The sequence below is a fragment of the Delphinapterus leucas genome, chromosome 9, assembly GCF_059928025.1.
Source record: "Delphinapterus leucas isolate spDelLeu-1000000601 "Yukka" chromosome 9, BTC_Dleu_Yukka2, whole genome shotgun sequence".
NCBI lineage: Eukaryota > Metazoa > Chordata > Mammalia > Artiodactyla > Monodontidae > Delphinapterus > Delphinapterus leucas.
Genome location: NC_143137.1, coordinates 84,963,620 through 84,979,752, shown reverse-complemented (window position 1 = coordinate 84,979,752; position 16,133 = coordinate 84,963,620). Strand labels below are relative to the sequence as shown.

Genomic DNA, 16,133 nt, shown 5'->3' with positions numbered 1-16,133 from the left:
TCCTACCTCCACTGTACCTGGACAGGACTGCCAGGGCTTCCTCCCAGAGCACAGGGCTGAGTTCATCTTCTTTGCTCAGAAACCTCTAATGACTCTCAACTGCTCCCTAACAGCATTTGTGATCTGCTTGACCCTACCTGTGTTTATCCTACTCTCTCTCTCTCTCTCTCTCTCTCTCTCTGTGTGTGTGTGTGTGTCACAGTGTCAGTCAAAATAAACAATTCACTGTTTCTCTAACCTAATTCCAAGTTTCTGAACTCTGACTTCCCTCATGCTGTTCTATCCCTTACACCTCCTCTACCTTTTGAAATTCTACCCATCCTTCAAAACCCAACTGAAATGCCCCTTATCCAGGGTGACTTCTAACTGCCTCCAACCATTTCTGCATCCTACAGAGTCCAGCATCACCACGTCATGCTTGCTGCTTTCCGTCTTGATCGCCTAACTTGAGAATAGGGGCTGTGTTCTGTTCACCTGTAATGTTTTATATATAGTAGGTACTCAACACTATTTAAAAACTTTTATTAAGCTGAGTTAAGTAGGTTTGCCCAAGTGAGTGCTCCTTTTGCTTCACGTAGCCCGTAAAATAATCTTATAAAACTCTAGGTCTGAGTTCATTTTTAAGTTGACATCCACATTCTTATCACAAATTTAAATATTGTAAAGGATGTATTTTCTCTTTTATATATGCTTTAAGTATATTTTATTTAAACCTTATAGTTGTAGATTTAACTCATTCAGCTTAATGGAAAATAACTGCCATATAATCTAACTGGCAAAGCCAGTCTTTGTGGTCAAGCCAGACAAATAGCCAAACCACAAATTCAATCAGAAAAAGTCTGACTTTATTTTAAAATTCAGGTAAACGTGGGTGGTAATTTTTAGATAGATAGGAGCCCTACCAGGGCTCTTGGATTGAAGGAAGGCATTGCCTACATCAATTCTTACTGATACTCTGTAGTTTGCTCTCCTGACTGTCCCTCAGGAGGGCTGCATTCTCCAGTTGTCACTTTGTTTAATGCCCGAGAGGTTTTACACTTCAGGTTGATGAACCAGAGTAAAATTTAGGTTAGGTGATAGGTCCGCCTTTCTTCCATAATGCGAAGGGTCCTTGTGTAGGGCAACTGGGAATGGGCAATTGGCAGTCCGTAGGTTTGAAATGCGTAAAAATGGAAGTTGAAGTTCTGGAAATAGATTCCATTTAAGCCATCCGTGCCTGTGTATCTCCTAGAAAGACTCTCTGCCCCAGGAACGTGTGTTCCTCAGTGTGAAGGCAGTTGACCTAGGAAGAAATCATAGCGGAGGTTGCATTTCCTTTCACATGGATACACCTTGTTAGGGTTTTAGAAAATTTACCTTCCACTCAATGACGAAAGGTCACTCTGTTGCTTCACAGGATTCCCAGGTTCTTCCAGGTGAAATCACTCTCCAAGAGGCAGTTTTATCAGAAGAAAAGATCACAGAAAACTCTGAGAACCTTTTAAAACAGATACGGCTCTCATTTGTGGTTGCCAGTTACCCTCCCCAGGGTGGTGGGACAGACTTCAACTTTTCTGGAGTGCCTGATCACTGGGCTGCCTGGGTGATATGCCGCCAAATGCCCAGGAAGAGGTCAGTGTAATTCTAGGTTGTTGCTCCATTTTTTATACCCAAATGTTTACAAACTACAGCTGCTATTACCACCAATAATCATAATCATCTCTACACATTTAATTGGTGCCCTAAATAAACTAGACATGATGCAGAATCACGCACTGTCATTAGACATAGTGCTCTTACTAGTTTAAGACTTGGAAAGCACTCTGGTGATTTTATAGGCATCGTGTCTGGCACTATGGTTAGCTGAAAAAGAAATCTCTATTAAATCCAAATTCTTCAGCGATTAGGTCACTCGATTTCGCTGTGAGTTTGGCCTAAAAAATAGTATCAGTAGGGCAGGGGCAGATTCATCTTTGGGGATCCCCAAGCTTGGGGGGAGACTCAATATGAAAGAAAATGTAAAATTTCAAGTAAGCTTTAGGGCTTATGCAAGCTTGTTTCTTCAGCTTCACAGCAAACGCACCTCTACTGCAGGAACATCAATCAGGTTTCTGGTCGAGTGCCTGACGCTTGGAGTACACATTCGAAGCTCTTCTAGGCACGTACAGACCTCAGGAGCCACACACTTCACAGTTTCTGGGGTGTGTATGATGCACTGCTTGGAAGGTGAATCAGATCCTGATGAAAGCGAGGGATTCTCTGCTGAAAGCCTGGCTGTTGTTCCAAGACAGAGGCTGCAAATTGGTGGGCTGTGGGCCAGACTCTGTCTGCAGATGGCTTGTTGTGGTAGTGTCTTGTCTTCCTGTTCAGTGTTTCTTAAAAATGTGAATTAAACCGGTCAGACTTTAAAAAAAAACATCAAATTTCATATAAAAAGCTGATTTCTTCTTTTTTTCTTGTTTTTTTTTTTTTCCTCACTTGGGAAACTGAAAGTTCCACAGTGGACTTGGACTTGACAAAATGACAGCTTCAGAGGAGGGATGTGCTTGTTGCTCCGCCCAGTCTCCACCTGGCTCTCTTCGCTTTTTATTTTCCGGCCTGACCTTGGAAACATGTGATTCATGGTGAGACCCATGTCCTTCCAGGCCAGGCTCCTCACTTGCCAGGCCCTAGTGCTGCTCTGCCCCTGCCCTAATCTCTTTGGTCTCTGACTTGTGGTCTTTTTGATGCCCTAATGACTTTTCTTTTAGAATAGTAATCAGATTTGCAAAATTAATATTTACACCTCATTTTGTTAACTACATTGTTTTATGTGTCTTTTGCTTTTTCAGCTTGCACTTGGCCATTCTCAGATTAGTTCATAAAGAACGACATATATTTATTGTAAATATCTCAACTTTTGTGCTTGATTTCACACTTTGTATCAGCTTCTTCCCTTTTCTAAGAGTGATACATAGATTTAATTAATTTTTTTTTGGAGATTTAATTTTTAAAAAATTATATTGGAGTAAAAAATAGCTTGGGAATTTTTGGTCTCCTGTTGACATCTGTGGGAAGTCTTGACAGCACTAGGGTTGAGAACTGTTTCTTTGGGTTGTAATCTCCTTGATGGCAGGGTTGTCATCATCCTATTACTATTACTTCATAGAACTCTCTCTTCTCCCTAGTGTAGGTATTGTAATATGTTGCAGACGGTTTTCTTGGCCATTCATTTTGGACTTTTACACTGCTTTTCACTAAATGTTGGCTTCTGCATAAACTTGGGATTTTGCATGACAAAATTTCAGAATTAAAAGGAAAACATGTGATGGAATTTACTGGTAATTGATACCTTAAATCCTTTTTGAAAAAAAGGCTCAGTATCAATCAGTGTAGCAAGCAACAGAAACATACTGCCAATTCATAAATGACGTAGTCAGCTGACAGGCAAATACCAACTAGATTGTATACAAGAAAACTCTCAGTTTACTTGGGTGAGGCAATTTCACTGTATTTAAAGTCAAGTTTCAAAGAAGTCCTGTTTGGGGCATTAAACTTATCCTTTGAAAAATCTGTGAGAACTGCAGTTTTTAAAACTCAAGTCAACTTCCAGTAATTATTTCCTTCAAATTAGCACTGCCGACAAAAGAGTTTTGTGCATGGTCAGGGTTGGCTAAGTTTAGAATAAATTTAGTGGAGTAAATGAATTTTAAAAGTAAGCTGGTGCAAAACTTGAATTTGGTTTTTATCTCTGTTAGGAGAAAAGTTTTCTTAAAATGTTGAGCTGCCTTTGATAACAGATTTTAAGTTTCTTTACCTTTTAAGTGATCTGATCTGTATTTGCCTTTGAAATCTTTTACTGCCACTTTGGTTAAGTGAATATTGTTCCACAGTGACCTATGATCCTATGTGACCAAGTGTTTTAAAGCTTTTTGATTTTTTTTTTTTTTTTTTTTTTTACAAAACTTCCCAAATCAAATCCTAATGAAGTTCCTTTAACCTCTAGCTAACTTGGAAATGCTTCCAAGGGTCCCTGAAACACCCCAAAGAGAGATATCAAACTAATTAGGTTCATTTGGTAGATTAAATTACATGGGAAGTATTGTCAAATGAGTAATAAGTCTTCTTAGGTTATATTAATGGGAAAATGTTATTAATATAGGTGTTCTAGAAATTATATGGAATTCTTGAAAATCTGGTATCTCCTGGTAAAATTTTCAGTCATAATTCTAGTTATTAAAGTGTTGTATGTCACAGCAGTAACCAAGTTTGTCAATTGCATTGTAATCATATTTTAAAGGTGCCTTAAATCTTTTGTCATTATAGACAGATATGGTTTCACTCTGATGCTTTTACAAAAATGCTTCCTCTTCAAGAAGATTTCCAGAAAGGACTTTTTGACAAATACAGGTTTCTGACTTTCAGACCGTAACACTGAACTGGGTAAGAAATTAAAGAATTCTAATGGGAAACCTGATGGCTTCATAAAACTGTTAACAGTAGGACTGAGTGAACTGGTGACTATGGCTATAATTTTTATGGTTTCTGTCTGAGAAATAATTGGTTTTAATCTGTGTTTTCCAGATATAAGGAAACCCTTCTCCTCAAGCTAATTATGACTTATAGCAATTTGGTTAATTATACCTTTGTAACCAGAATTGAAACATTTATCTTGCCTCTCTATCTGATCCCTCCAGAGATCGGAAATGCATAGGTTCCCAGTAGCTTTATCAGATAAATTAGGAAGGACAACTCCTAACAGGTGCAGGAATCTGAAGGTATTTGGGGACCGTGAAAAAGGAAGAATTCACCTAAATCTGTAAGACAATGTCTGTGACAAGCCTTGGGCATGACTTTCCTAGCCCTGAGAGGCCTTTTAAAAGTTCAATCTGACATAAGCGAGAGAGTGGCATGGACATATATACACTACCAAACGTAAAATTGCTAGTGGGAAGCAGCCGCATAGCATAGGGAGATCAGCTCGGTGCTTTGTGACCACCTAGAGGGGTGGGATAAGGAGGGTGGGAGGGAGGGAGACGCAAGAGGGAAGAGATATGGGAACATACGTATATGTATAACTGATTCACTTTGTTATAAAGCAGAAACTAACACACCATTGTAAAGCAATTATACTCCAATAAAGATGTAAAAAAAAAAGAGTTCAATCTGAGACTCCTTATAAAAGTTCTAGCAAAGCCATTTTTTTTAAAAAAGAAAAGCCTATATGATCAATTACATTTATATAAATCATCAGGCCAAGTTTATTGAGACTAGACTTACTTTACAAATTGGTCTTAATTTGGCTATATTTGGTAGAAATAAGGGTAATTTTAGAAAAAGTTATGTTTCAGTGAATATTAAATTCTAGTTTTGTTGAGGTCTGCATTTACTGCCTAAGACTGACTTCTCAGATAGTTCCTTGCTGTTATTAATTCCTTGCTGTTATTAATGTTAATATTAAATTTAACTGAGTCTTTAATAGGACACTCTTAAGTCTGTTTCTGAAGCTTATATCATCTATCTTTGGATGAAGATCAGATGTCCCAAGACCTGTAACCAGGTCATTATGTGTACTGGAAAAAGACATCTTTTAAAGGATCTTCTCCAACCTAGATGGAAAGACCCTTATCAGGTACTCTCCACTAGCTCATGCACAGCAAAACTGAAGGGAATTGACTCTTGGATTAATATTTTCACATAGAAAGGGCCCCTGCACTGGACTGGTCTATAGAGAGGGCTGCTGATGTCAAAATCACCTTAAAACAACGCTCAAACAGAGGAGAAACTACACTCATACCAGGATGAGAAGAAGACAACATTGGAAGTAGACAGCTGGCCTAAGATGCTGCACCTGACCCGTAAGATCATTTATTGTCTTTTCTTGACTTCTTGGACCTTTGTATAAGAATCAAATGTTTTTCTATCATGGGCATGATCCTATGCTTGTTTTAAAATTCAATCCAGTCGTTGGGTTTGTGACCTGTGTCTCATACTTCTGGGTTACCTTGGTGGACTTCTCCTGTCCAAGGCTCTGATTGGTTGGCTCTTAGGAAATTTATTCTAAAAGAAAGAAATTATAGTTCTGTTCAGGACACTATTGATATTACTAGGTGGGATCCCCTCACCTGGGCAATTAATACTACCTGCTCTGACCCTGGCCATAAGTATGAATTTTCTTTTAAAGTCACTCAAGTTCAATCAGAGCAACAGGCAAAATTTCAGCCAAAGCATATAACCTCCCAAAATTATGGGATGGATTTATGTGGTTAACACTAGGCTATGGTCATTTAAGTTTAAAGGCTCCCTATGTTGGGTACAATTAAACCATACTAAGGATAACCAGCCTAGTGACACGAGGAAATTGGGCTGGGCGCCTTATGGACAATGCCAGTATATGATTTCCCTTGGAGGCAAGGATTGGTACAGAACAAACTAAGTCAGACAACCTGGGGATATGACTAATGGAAGCTCTCGACTTAAATTCTTACTTATGACCTTACTAATACTGCTAGCTATGTTATTTGCATATTGCCTGTTTTACAAAATTGTTGTTTCCTGCGTTATCACGTGTGACTGAACCTCTGATGAAATGATGACTAGGTGACTTGAAGCAGTTGACCACATATATAGTTCTATATGAGAACAGTGATTTTAATAGTGTAACTCTAGATTGGAAAGAAGCAGCAAGAGGGAATTTTTATTTCCTGGACTGTAACAGACTAGTAAGACAGGTGGTCCAGCGACTTTTGACTACTGTTAATAAGGCCTAGTCCAGTAATAGCACACTGAGTGGCCTATCAGTGAAATCCTTGCCTGACTTAGGAATGAGCATTCCTAGCACCATGGGACGAAATGGTCATGAAATGCCTCCCAAACCATGGTTGAATTGATGACCATGAGGGGCCCTGCCAACTAAAAACTGGCACTTGCCGTCTGCCTCTACAAGGATTAGTTCAGTAGCCACTGTAGTCACTGACCTTCAGCACCCCCTGAATGGAGGCCAGGGTGGAGATCAGGAATGAGCACTCTGTGCTCTGGCAGAACAGGTCTTTGGATAGTTAGATATTTTCAGGAAAATATTGTATGAGTCCAAATCTTGCATCTCCTCATATCTAGAAAAGCAGTAAAATCATTAATGGGGACGTGTGCTCCTCGTGACTAGCAGCAAGCCTCTGTGAAAATGTGTGCCTGACTGCACATACCCCCGCTTTGCTAAAATCTTATATAATACCTCTCCCCCCACCTCTTTGGAGCAGTTTCTCAGAGCTATCTGAAATGCTGTCTCCTGGGCGATAGTCCTCATTTTGCCCCAAATAAAACTTAACTCACAACTCTCACACTGTGCTTTTTTTTTTTTTTTCAGTCGACAACACACAGCCTATATAGTTGGAAAAAGAAAATATTTTTGGATATATATTTTATTTGACAGTGTTTTAGAATATCATACAGTAAACAAGATTTCTGTAAAAGTTAATTTATCCATAGTGGTGCGTTTCATAAAAATAGTTGCTCACTTACAGTCTTTCTGTGACTATTAATACATGTAATTATATTTATAGAGATACAGCTGTACAGGGTAAATTCACAGCTAACACTACACAGAAATATTATTTGGAATGGGGTTTAGATGATGTGCTGTCTTCACAGGTTATGGATTACAGCTGCATAAAGCAATTACTGCACAAGTAGTAGCTGTGAACTGTGCAAATTAGAATTTATGCAAGCGTAATCTCAATTTTTTTATCCTTTTGTAACACATGGAAAATAAAGGTCAGAGGATACAGTACCGGGACGTGCAGCTACACTACAGAAGCATTGTCCAAAACCAGATTCAATAAATTAATGGCAAACTATACTGGATCTGTAGTCCAGGGGAGAAAGAGAGTAACTGAGATTAAACCAAAAGTACTGTAAACTGCTACATGTGTTTGTGCTTTAGTTTATGATGACTAGGTTTCATTTTTGGAAATTGCTTTTACAGGCTGCAAGACTCTTCACTTGAGGCTTTCAACCATATTCTCCTCTTGTCAAACAACTAAACTACACCTATGCTTGATGGAAATTAAACAGCTGGTGCTCAGGATACTACAAAGAGAGGGAAAGAGTCAACCCAAGGAAGCTGTTACATGTGACTGCCTGTGATGGGACCTGATCTCCCTGTTTTACTTATTTGACTTCAGGTGCAGGGAGGTAAGGCTTATTTGCATTTGAACTCCTGTAAAGGGCAGAATATGGGGAGGATGACACCTCATTCATTCAGGTCATATTAAAGAGAAACTGCCCTCTGAAACATTTGCCTTTTAATATGTGCAGCTACAAATAAGAATGCATGGATAATTTAACTGAAGGTAAAATTTTACAAAGAAAGATCAAAACAGCAGAGAAGAAAGGCAATCCTTAGAGTTTTACTGGGGTATCTACCATGGATGAGGAAGATAAACAGAAAGATCTAGACAAAAAAGCAAACCAAATGGAAATAAAAGGAGAAATAATAAGACATGCTAAAAAGATCCATGTTCTTTAATGAAAAGAAATGGGTCATACTAATGATTTTTTAATATCAGAGAGAGATTCATTGTAATCTGAGAAATACAGGAGAAATACTTTGCCTCTGCTCTATCAAAGTGAAAATGAAGTAATGGAAGACAGCAAAATGAGTGAAATGTAACGTTGCTGTCAAAGAAGCTGCTAACTCTGAGACAACAGGAAGGCCTTCTCATAAAGGAACTGCAGCGTTGCCAATCTCAATTTAACAAATTGTGGTCCTTTAGTTATAAAATTCCTATTTTAGATGAAAACCAATTAAGATCTATGAGCTAAACTGCAAAATTTTGACTTACGGCAGACTGTTCCCTAGGATACAATTTTTAAAACTTTTTTTTCCTACCACTGAAAATGCACAGAAACGTGATTACAGAAATGGCAGTAAAAATGGCATCACACCAATGAATTCACTAGATTTCTAATTTATCCTGCAGTATGCAGGGGACATTGCTGCTAAAACTGGTGATGGTGCCATAAGTGAGCCATGGAAACGTGTCATGGGTGAACAGTTCTGAATGTTTCAAAGAAACCTTTTAACCCCTGTCTAGATATGTCCAGAACAATTTATTTACAACTCTTCAGATTAAAAGATATAATCTTGTTTCAGTTTCAGCTTGCTCCGTGCAGTTTGATTTTTAAGGCGATATTCCAGTTTGTGATTGCTCTTAACTTACTTGTCCAGTTTCTTGATATGTTTCTTGATATAAAGTTTGGATGACATCCAAATCCTTCATGCAGTGGGGGAATTTTGTTCTTTCTTGTTTTACTAAAGCTACACTGCACTCTCTGTGATGTTCTTCATGTTATTTTGGTTCTTCCATAGCTGCCAAAGCCCCCGCAGTGGAACTGGGAGCTTTAGGATCAGTTTGGGTCTGCCGTGGATGCCATATGGACCATGCTTGTTGGACACGTGGGACTTCATGTTGGTGCTCCCAAGCCTTGGTGCCTTGTGGATTTTTGCACGTGACAGTGAAAATAAATTAAAACACCATGAGACGGAACCTAAGAAGAATGGCCTGCAGGTATTGAGGCGGGGCAGTGGGCTCATCTGCCTGCGGCCGAGGCGCCGGGTTTGAGGATGCCCGGCAGCTTGTCGGAGCCTGGCACCTTCCAGGGCCCTGGCGCAACAGCAGCCTTGCGCACAGGGGTTCCCCCCGGGGGCCGCGTGCCCTGCCTGGGCCCCGCACGTGTGCCTGCCCTGCCCTCAGCCTCGCGCACACCCCCACTGCGGCCTGGGCCCACGAACGCAGGTGCCACTCCAGGGCCTTCGCACCGGCCGAGCTCGGGGCCCACTGCTGCATGCAGCCCCTCCTTGCTGCTGGCCCGCGCTGCGTCCACTGCTGTGGGCCCGGGTGCCCTGGCCTCTGAGGAGGGCCTGCTGGCCTCAGGCTGCCCCTGGCCACCAGGCACCTCCGCGAGCCTCGGCTGCACGGCCCGCTGCGGGCTTGCCGAAAGCTCACTCTGCTCCCCGAGGCGCTGCTTCTTCTGGCTGCCGGCTGAAAGCTCCTTTGGTTTCCTAACGTCGTGTTCCCTTTTGATATCCCAAGTTGGGTCTGGGCTTATCTGGTTGTTAGGGTCGGATGGTGGGGCTGGATGTGATGGAGAAAATGGAGAGAGGACGTCCTCGAGGGAGGCGCCTACTTCCGGCAGACCTGGGGAGGCAGCAGCGGGAGAACTCCAGGAGCTGGAATCGTCTGTGGGGCAGGAAGCACAGGCGTTAGAGCCGTGCAGCACATGCTTTTCACACTCCTGCAACCTCCCTCCACATTGGGAATGAGAGAAGGCGGCCAGGGGCCACTCCTCTCAAGGTCCCAGGCCACTGCCACCCCCGCCCTCACTGCCAGGAGGGCAGCTGACCTTATCCCTGGGGATTCTGTGTTCCCCATCCTCTTTACACCACCCCTTCCCTCTTTGAGTGTTCAGGAAGGTGGTTACAAAGCTCAGGCCTAACCCATCCCTTTGGCTTGGCCCCTTCTAACTTCCTGCAGTGTCATGAGGTCTGCCAGCCCTGTGTGGATATCTGACTTGGGAGCACCTGAACCAGTGGTTCTCAAACTCAAGGATACATGTGAATCACCTGGGGCAGTTTTGAAAAGTACAGATTCCTCAGCCAAGGAACTTCTCTGCATTTTTAACAGGCACCCAGGTAATTCGGAAAATGGTTGGGGGAGTAACTTTCTCAACCATTAGGTGTCACTCAAGACATAATTCTTAGCTACCACCAGATACAGAATTTGGATAAATTCATCTATAAAAAGGTTCATTATTCCATTCAGGGACGGAGGTGGTCAGCCAGAACAGGCTTGTGTGGAAGGATTGGAACCCTTTTGTGAGGTTTTGCCTGCAGGTGTTAGAAAGTTTTGCAGAAACTTTGACTTCCTGGATAGATGGACACCCTTTAGGAGCTCTTTCCCATATTTATCTCTCCAACTTTCCTTTGAGGTTATATTATCAAACTTGTGTTCCAAGATTCAAACAGGTAATATGAAGCTGCCTATTAGATGTTCAAACTTTATGGTTAAAACACAAATTATTTTATTCTGCAAGAACCTGATGTTGGTTGGAGACAAGATGGCAGAGTGAAAGGACCTTGAGCTCACCTCCTCTCACAAGCATGCCAAAATCACAACTAACTGCTAAACAACCATTGATAAAAAAGACTGGAATCTACCAAAAAAAACGATATTCTGCATCCAAAGACATAAGAAGAAACCAAGACATGGTAGGAGGGGTGCACTCGTGATATAATCAAATCCCATGTGACCCAGGTGGGTGACCCACAAACTGGAGAATGATTATATCACAAAAGCTCTCCCACCAGAGAGACAGCTCTGAGCCCCATGCCAGGCTCCCCAGCCTAGAGGCCTGGCATGGGGAGGTGGAGCCCCCAGAGTATTTATTTGCCTTTGAAGGCCAGCAGGGCTTGAGTGCAGGACCCCACAGTCCTGGGGGAAACGGAGACTCCACTCTTGGAGCACACACACAAGGTCTTGTATGCAACAGGACCCAGGGCAAAAGGAGTAACTCCATAGGAGCTTGGGCCAGACCTACCTGCTGGTCTTGGAGAGCCTCCTGCAAAGGTGGGGGGCAGCTGTGGCTCTTTCTGGGGTCATAAAAGCTGGTGATGGATACAGCAGGGACCTATGTGAACTCTGGCTGGAGGCAGAGATTTTGGGCCCTTGGCACCAAGACCTGGTCCCCCAAACAGCCTGTAGGCTCCAGCACTGGGATGCCTCAGGGCAAACAACCAACAGGGCGGGAACACAGCCCCACCCAGCAGACAGATAACAGCCACCCAAGTCCAGGAAGCGCAGAGTCCCATACAGGACTAACCCAAGGAGGAACATGCTGAGACACAAAGCAAAGAGAAAATATTAAAAGCAACAAGGGAAAAGCAAAAAATTACATACAAGGGAACCCCCCATAAGATTACCAGTGTTTCTTCAGCAGAAACTCTGCAGGCCAGAAGGGAGTGGCAGGGCATATTTAAAGTGATGAAAGGGAAAAATCTACAACCAAGATTTCTCTACCCAGCAAGGATCTCATTCAGAGCTGATGGAGAAATTAAAAGCTTTACAGACAAGAAGACACTAAAAGAATTCAGCACCACCAAACCAGCTTTACAACAGATGCTAAAGAAACTTCTCTAAGTGGAAAAGACAAGGCCACAACTAGAAAAAAAGAAGTATGAAATGGGAAAGCTCACTGATAAAGGCAGGAAATCATCCACACACAAATATGATATCAAAATCAGTAATTGTGAGACGAGGAGAGCACGAATGCAGCATACTTGAAATGCACTTGAAATTAAGAGATCAGCAACTTAAACAATCATGTATACATACAGACTGCTATATCAAAACCTTACGGTAACCACAAACGAGTCTATAATAGATATACACACACACAAAAGGAATCCAAAGACAACACTAAAGATAGTCATCAAATCACGAGAGCAAAAAAGGAAGAAAAAAGACCTACAAAAACAAATCCAAACATTAATAAAATGGCAATTAGAACATACATATTGATAATTACCTTAAATGTAAATGGATTAAATGCTCCCACCAAAAGACACAGACTGGCCGAATGGATACAAAAACAAGACATGTATATATGCTGTCTACAAGAGACCCACTTCAGACCTAGGGACACATATAGACTGAAAGTGAGGAGATGGAAAAAGATATTCCATGAAAATGGAAATCAAAAGAAAGCTGGAGTAGCAATACTCACATCAGACAAACTAAAGACTTACAAGAGACAAGGAAGGAAACTACATAGTGATCAAGGGATCAATCTAAGAAGATATAACAATTGTAAATATATATGCGCCCAACAGAGGATCACCTCAATATATATGGCAAATGTTGAGACACATAGGAGAAATTGACAGTAACACAGTAATAGTGGGGGATTTTAACACTCCACTTAAATCAATAGATCATCCAGACAGAAAATCAATAAGGAAACACAGGCCTTAAATGACACATTAGACCAGATGAACTAAATTGATACTTAAAGAACATTCCATGCTAAAGGAGCAGAACATAACATTCTTCTCAAGTGCACATGCAGCATTCTCCAGAGTAGATCACATGCTGGGCCACAAAGGAAGTCTTGATAAGTTTAAGAAAATTGAAACCAAATGAAGCATCTTTTCCAACCACAACACTATGAGTTTAGAAATTAACTTGAAGGAAAAAAAATGCACAAACACATGGAGGATAAACAATCTGCTACTAAATAACCAATGGATCACCGAAGAAATCAAAGAGGCAATCAAAAAATACCTAGACAAATGAAAATGATCCAAAACCTGTGGGACACAGCAAAAGCAGTTCTAGGAGGGAAGTTTGCAGCAATACAGTCTTACCTCAAGAAACAAGAAAAATCTCAAACAATCTAACCTTACACCTAAAGGAACTAGAAAAAGAAGGACAAACAAAACCCAAAGTTAGCAGAAGGAAAAAAATCATAAACATCAGATCAGAAATAAATGAAAAAGAAATGAAGGAAACAATAACAAAGATCAATAAAACTCAAAGCTGGTTCTTTGAAAAGATAAAATTGATAAACCTTTAGCCAGACTCATCAAGAAAAAGGTTAGGACCCAAATCAATAAAATTAGAAATGAAAATGGAGAAGTTACAACAGACACCACAGAAATACAAAGGCATCCTAAGAGACTACTACAAGCAACTATATGCCAATAAAATGGACAACCTGGAAGAAATGGACAAATTCTTAGAAAGGTACACTCTCCCAAGACTGAACCAGGAAGAAATAGAAAATATGAACAGACCAATTACAAGTACTGAAATTGAATCTGTGATTAAAGAACTCCCAACAAACAAAAGTCCAGGACCAGATGGCTACACAGGCAAATTCTACCAAACATTTGGAGAAGAGGTAACTTACACCTATCCTTCTGAAACTATTTCAAAGAACTGCAGAGGAAGGAACACTTCCAAACCCATTCTATGAGGCAACCATCACCCTAATACCAAAATCAGACAAAGATTCCACCAGAAAAAGAAAATCATAGGCCAATACCACTGATGAGCATAGAAGTAAAAATCCTCAACAAAATCCACAAACTGAATTCAACAACACATTAAAAGGATCATACACCATGATCAAGTGGGATTTATCCCAGGGATACAAGGATTTTTCAATACCCACGAATCAATCAGTGTGATACACCACATTAACAAATTGAAGAAAAAAAACCAGATGATCATCTCAACCGATGCAGAAAAAGCTTTTGGTAAAATGCAACATCCATTTATGATTAAAAAACTCTCCGGGCTTCCCTGGTGGCGCAGTGGTTGAGAGTCTACCTGCCGATGCAGGGGACGCGGGTTCGTGCCCCGGTCCGGGAAGATCCCACATGCTGTGTAGCGGCTGGGCCCGTGAACCATGGCCACCGAGCCTGTGCGTCCAGAGCCTGTGCTCCGCAACGGGAGAGGCCACAACAGTGAGAGGCCTGCGTACCACAAAAAAACAAAACAAACAAAAAAACTCTCCAGAAACTGGGCATAGAGGGAACCTACCTCAACATAATAAAGGCCATTTATGACAGACACACAGCAAACATCATTCTCAATGGTGAAAAACTGAAAGCATTTCCTGTAAGATCAGGAACAAGACAAGGATGTCCAGTCTCACCACTTTTATTCAACATAGTTTTACAAGTCCTAACCACAGCTATCAGAGAAGAAAAAGAAATAAAGGGGATCCAAACTGGAAAAAAAGGAGTAAAACTGTCACTGTTTGCAGATGACATGATACTATAATACCTAGAAAATCCTAAGGATGCTACCAGAAAACGACTAGAGCTCATCAATGTATTCGGTAAAGTTGCAAGATACAAAATTAATACACAGAAATCTGTTGCATTTCTATGCATTAACAATGAAAGATAAGAAAGAGAAACTAAGGAAACAATCCCACTTATCCCACTTACCATTTCATCAAAAAGAATAAAATACCTAGGAATAAACCTAAGGAGGCAAAAGACCTGTACTCTGAAATCTATAAGACACTGATGAAAGAAATTGAAGATGACCCAAACAGATGGAAAGATATACCGTGTTCTTGGATTGGAAGAATCAACATTGTCCAAATGACTATAATGCCCAAGGCAATCTACAGATTCAGTGCAATCCCTATCAAATTAGCAGTGGTATTTTTCACAGAACTAGAACAAAAAAATTTTTAAGTTGTATGGAAACACAAAAGAGCCCAAACATTCAAAGCAATCTTGAGGAAAAAAAAAAAAAAAAAAAGAGCTGGAGGAATCAGGCTCTCTGACTTCAGACTAAACTACAAAGCTACAGTAGTCAAAACAGTATGATACTGGCACAAAAACAGACATATAGATCAATGGAACAGGATAGAAAGCCCAGAAATAAACCCATGCACCTATCATCAATTAATCTATGACAAAGGAGGCAAGAATATACAATGGAGAAAAGACAGTCTCTTCAATAAGTGGTGCTGGGAAAACTGGTCAGCTACATGTATTGGGTTGGCCAAAGTGTATGTTCGGGTTCTTCCATAATCTTATGGAATTATTACCTAATTAATTACCTAATTAGCCTCACAGAAAAACCCAAACGAACTTCTTAGCCATCCCAATAAAAGAATGAAATTAGAACATTCTCTAACACCATACACAAAAATAAATTCAAAATGGATTAAAGACCTAAATGTAAGAGTGGATACTATAAAACTTCTAGATGAAGACATAGGCAGGACACTCTTCAACATAAATCGTGACACTGTCTTTTTGGATCTGTCTCCTAGAGTAATGGAAATAAAAACAAAAATAAACAAATGGGACCTGATGAAACGTAAAAGCTTTTGCATAGCAAAGGAAACTATAAACAAAACAAAAAGACTACCTATGGAATGGGAGAAAACATTTGAAAATGATGCAACAAAGGATTAATTTCCAAAATATACAAACAGCTCATAAGTTCAATATTAAAAAACCAAACAACCCAATCAAAAAATGGGCAGAATATCTAAATAGCCATTTCTCCAAAGAAGACATACAGATGGCCAATAGGCACATGAAAAGATGCTCAACATCACTATTAGAGAAATGCAGATCAAAACTACAA

The 16,133-nt window shown here is 40.6% G+C and overlaps 1 protein-coding gene across 1 annotated transcript in view; it reads left to right on the top strand.

Annotated features, from left to right (window-relative positions):
• The window catches only part of LOC115802662 (uncharacterized), a 56,713-nt gene extending 40,945 nt beyond the window's left edge, over positions 1-15,768 (top strand). The window contains exons 6-12 of the mRNA XM_089917063.1: positions 396-1,611; positions 2,046-2,180; positions 2,473-2,603; positions 4,285-4,401; positions 5,660-5,816; positions 7,940-8,148; positions 9,326-15,768. The gene's annotated coding sequence lies outside the window, so the exon portion shown is untranslated. The remainder of the gene's footprint in view (positions 1-395; positions 1,612-2,045; positions 2,181-2,472; positions 2,604-4,284; positions 4,402-5,659; positions 5,817-7,939; positions 8,149-9,325) is intronic.
• The last annotated feature ends 365 nt before the right edge of the window (positions 15,769-16,133 follow it).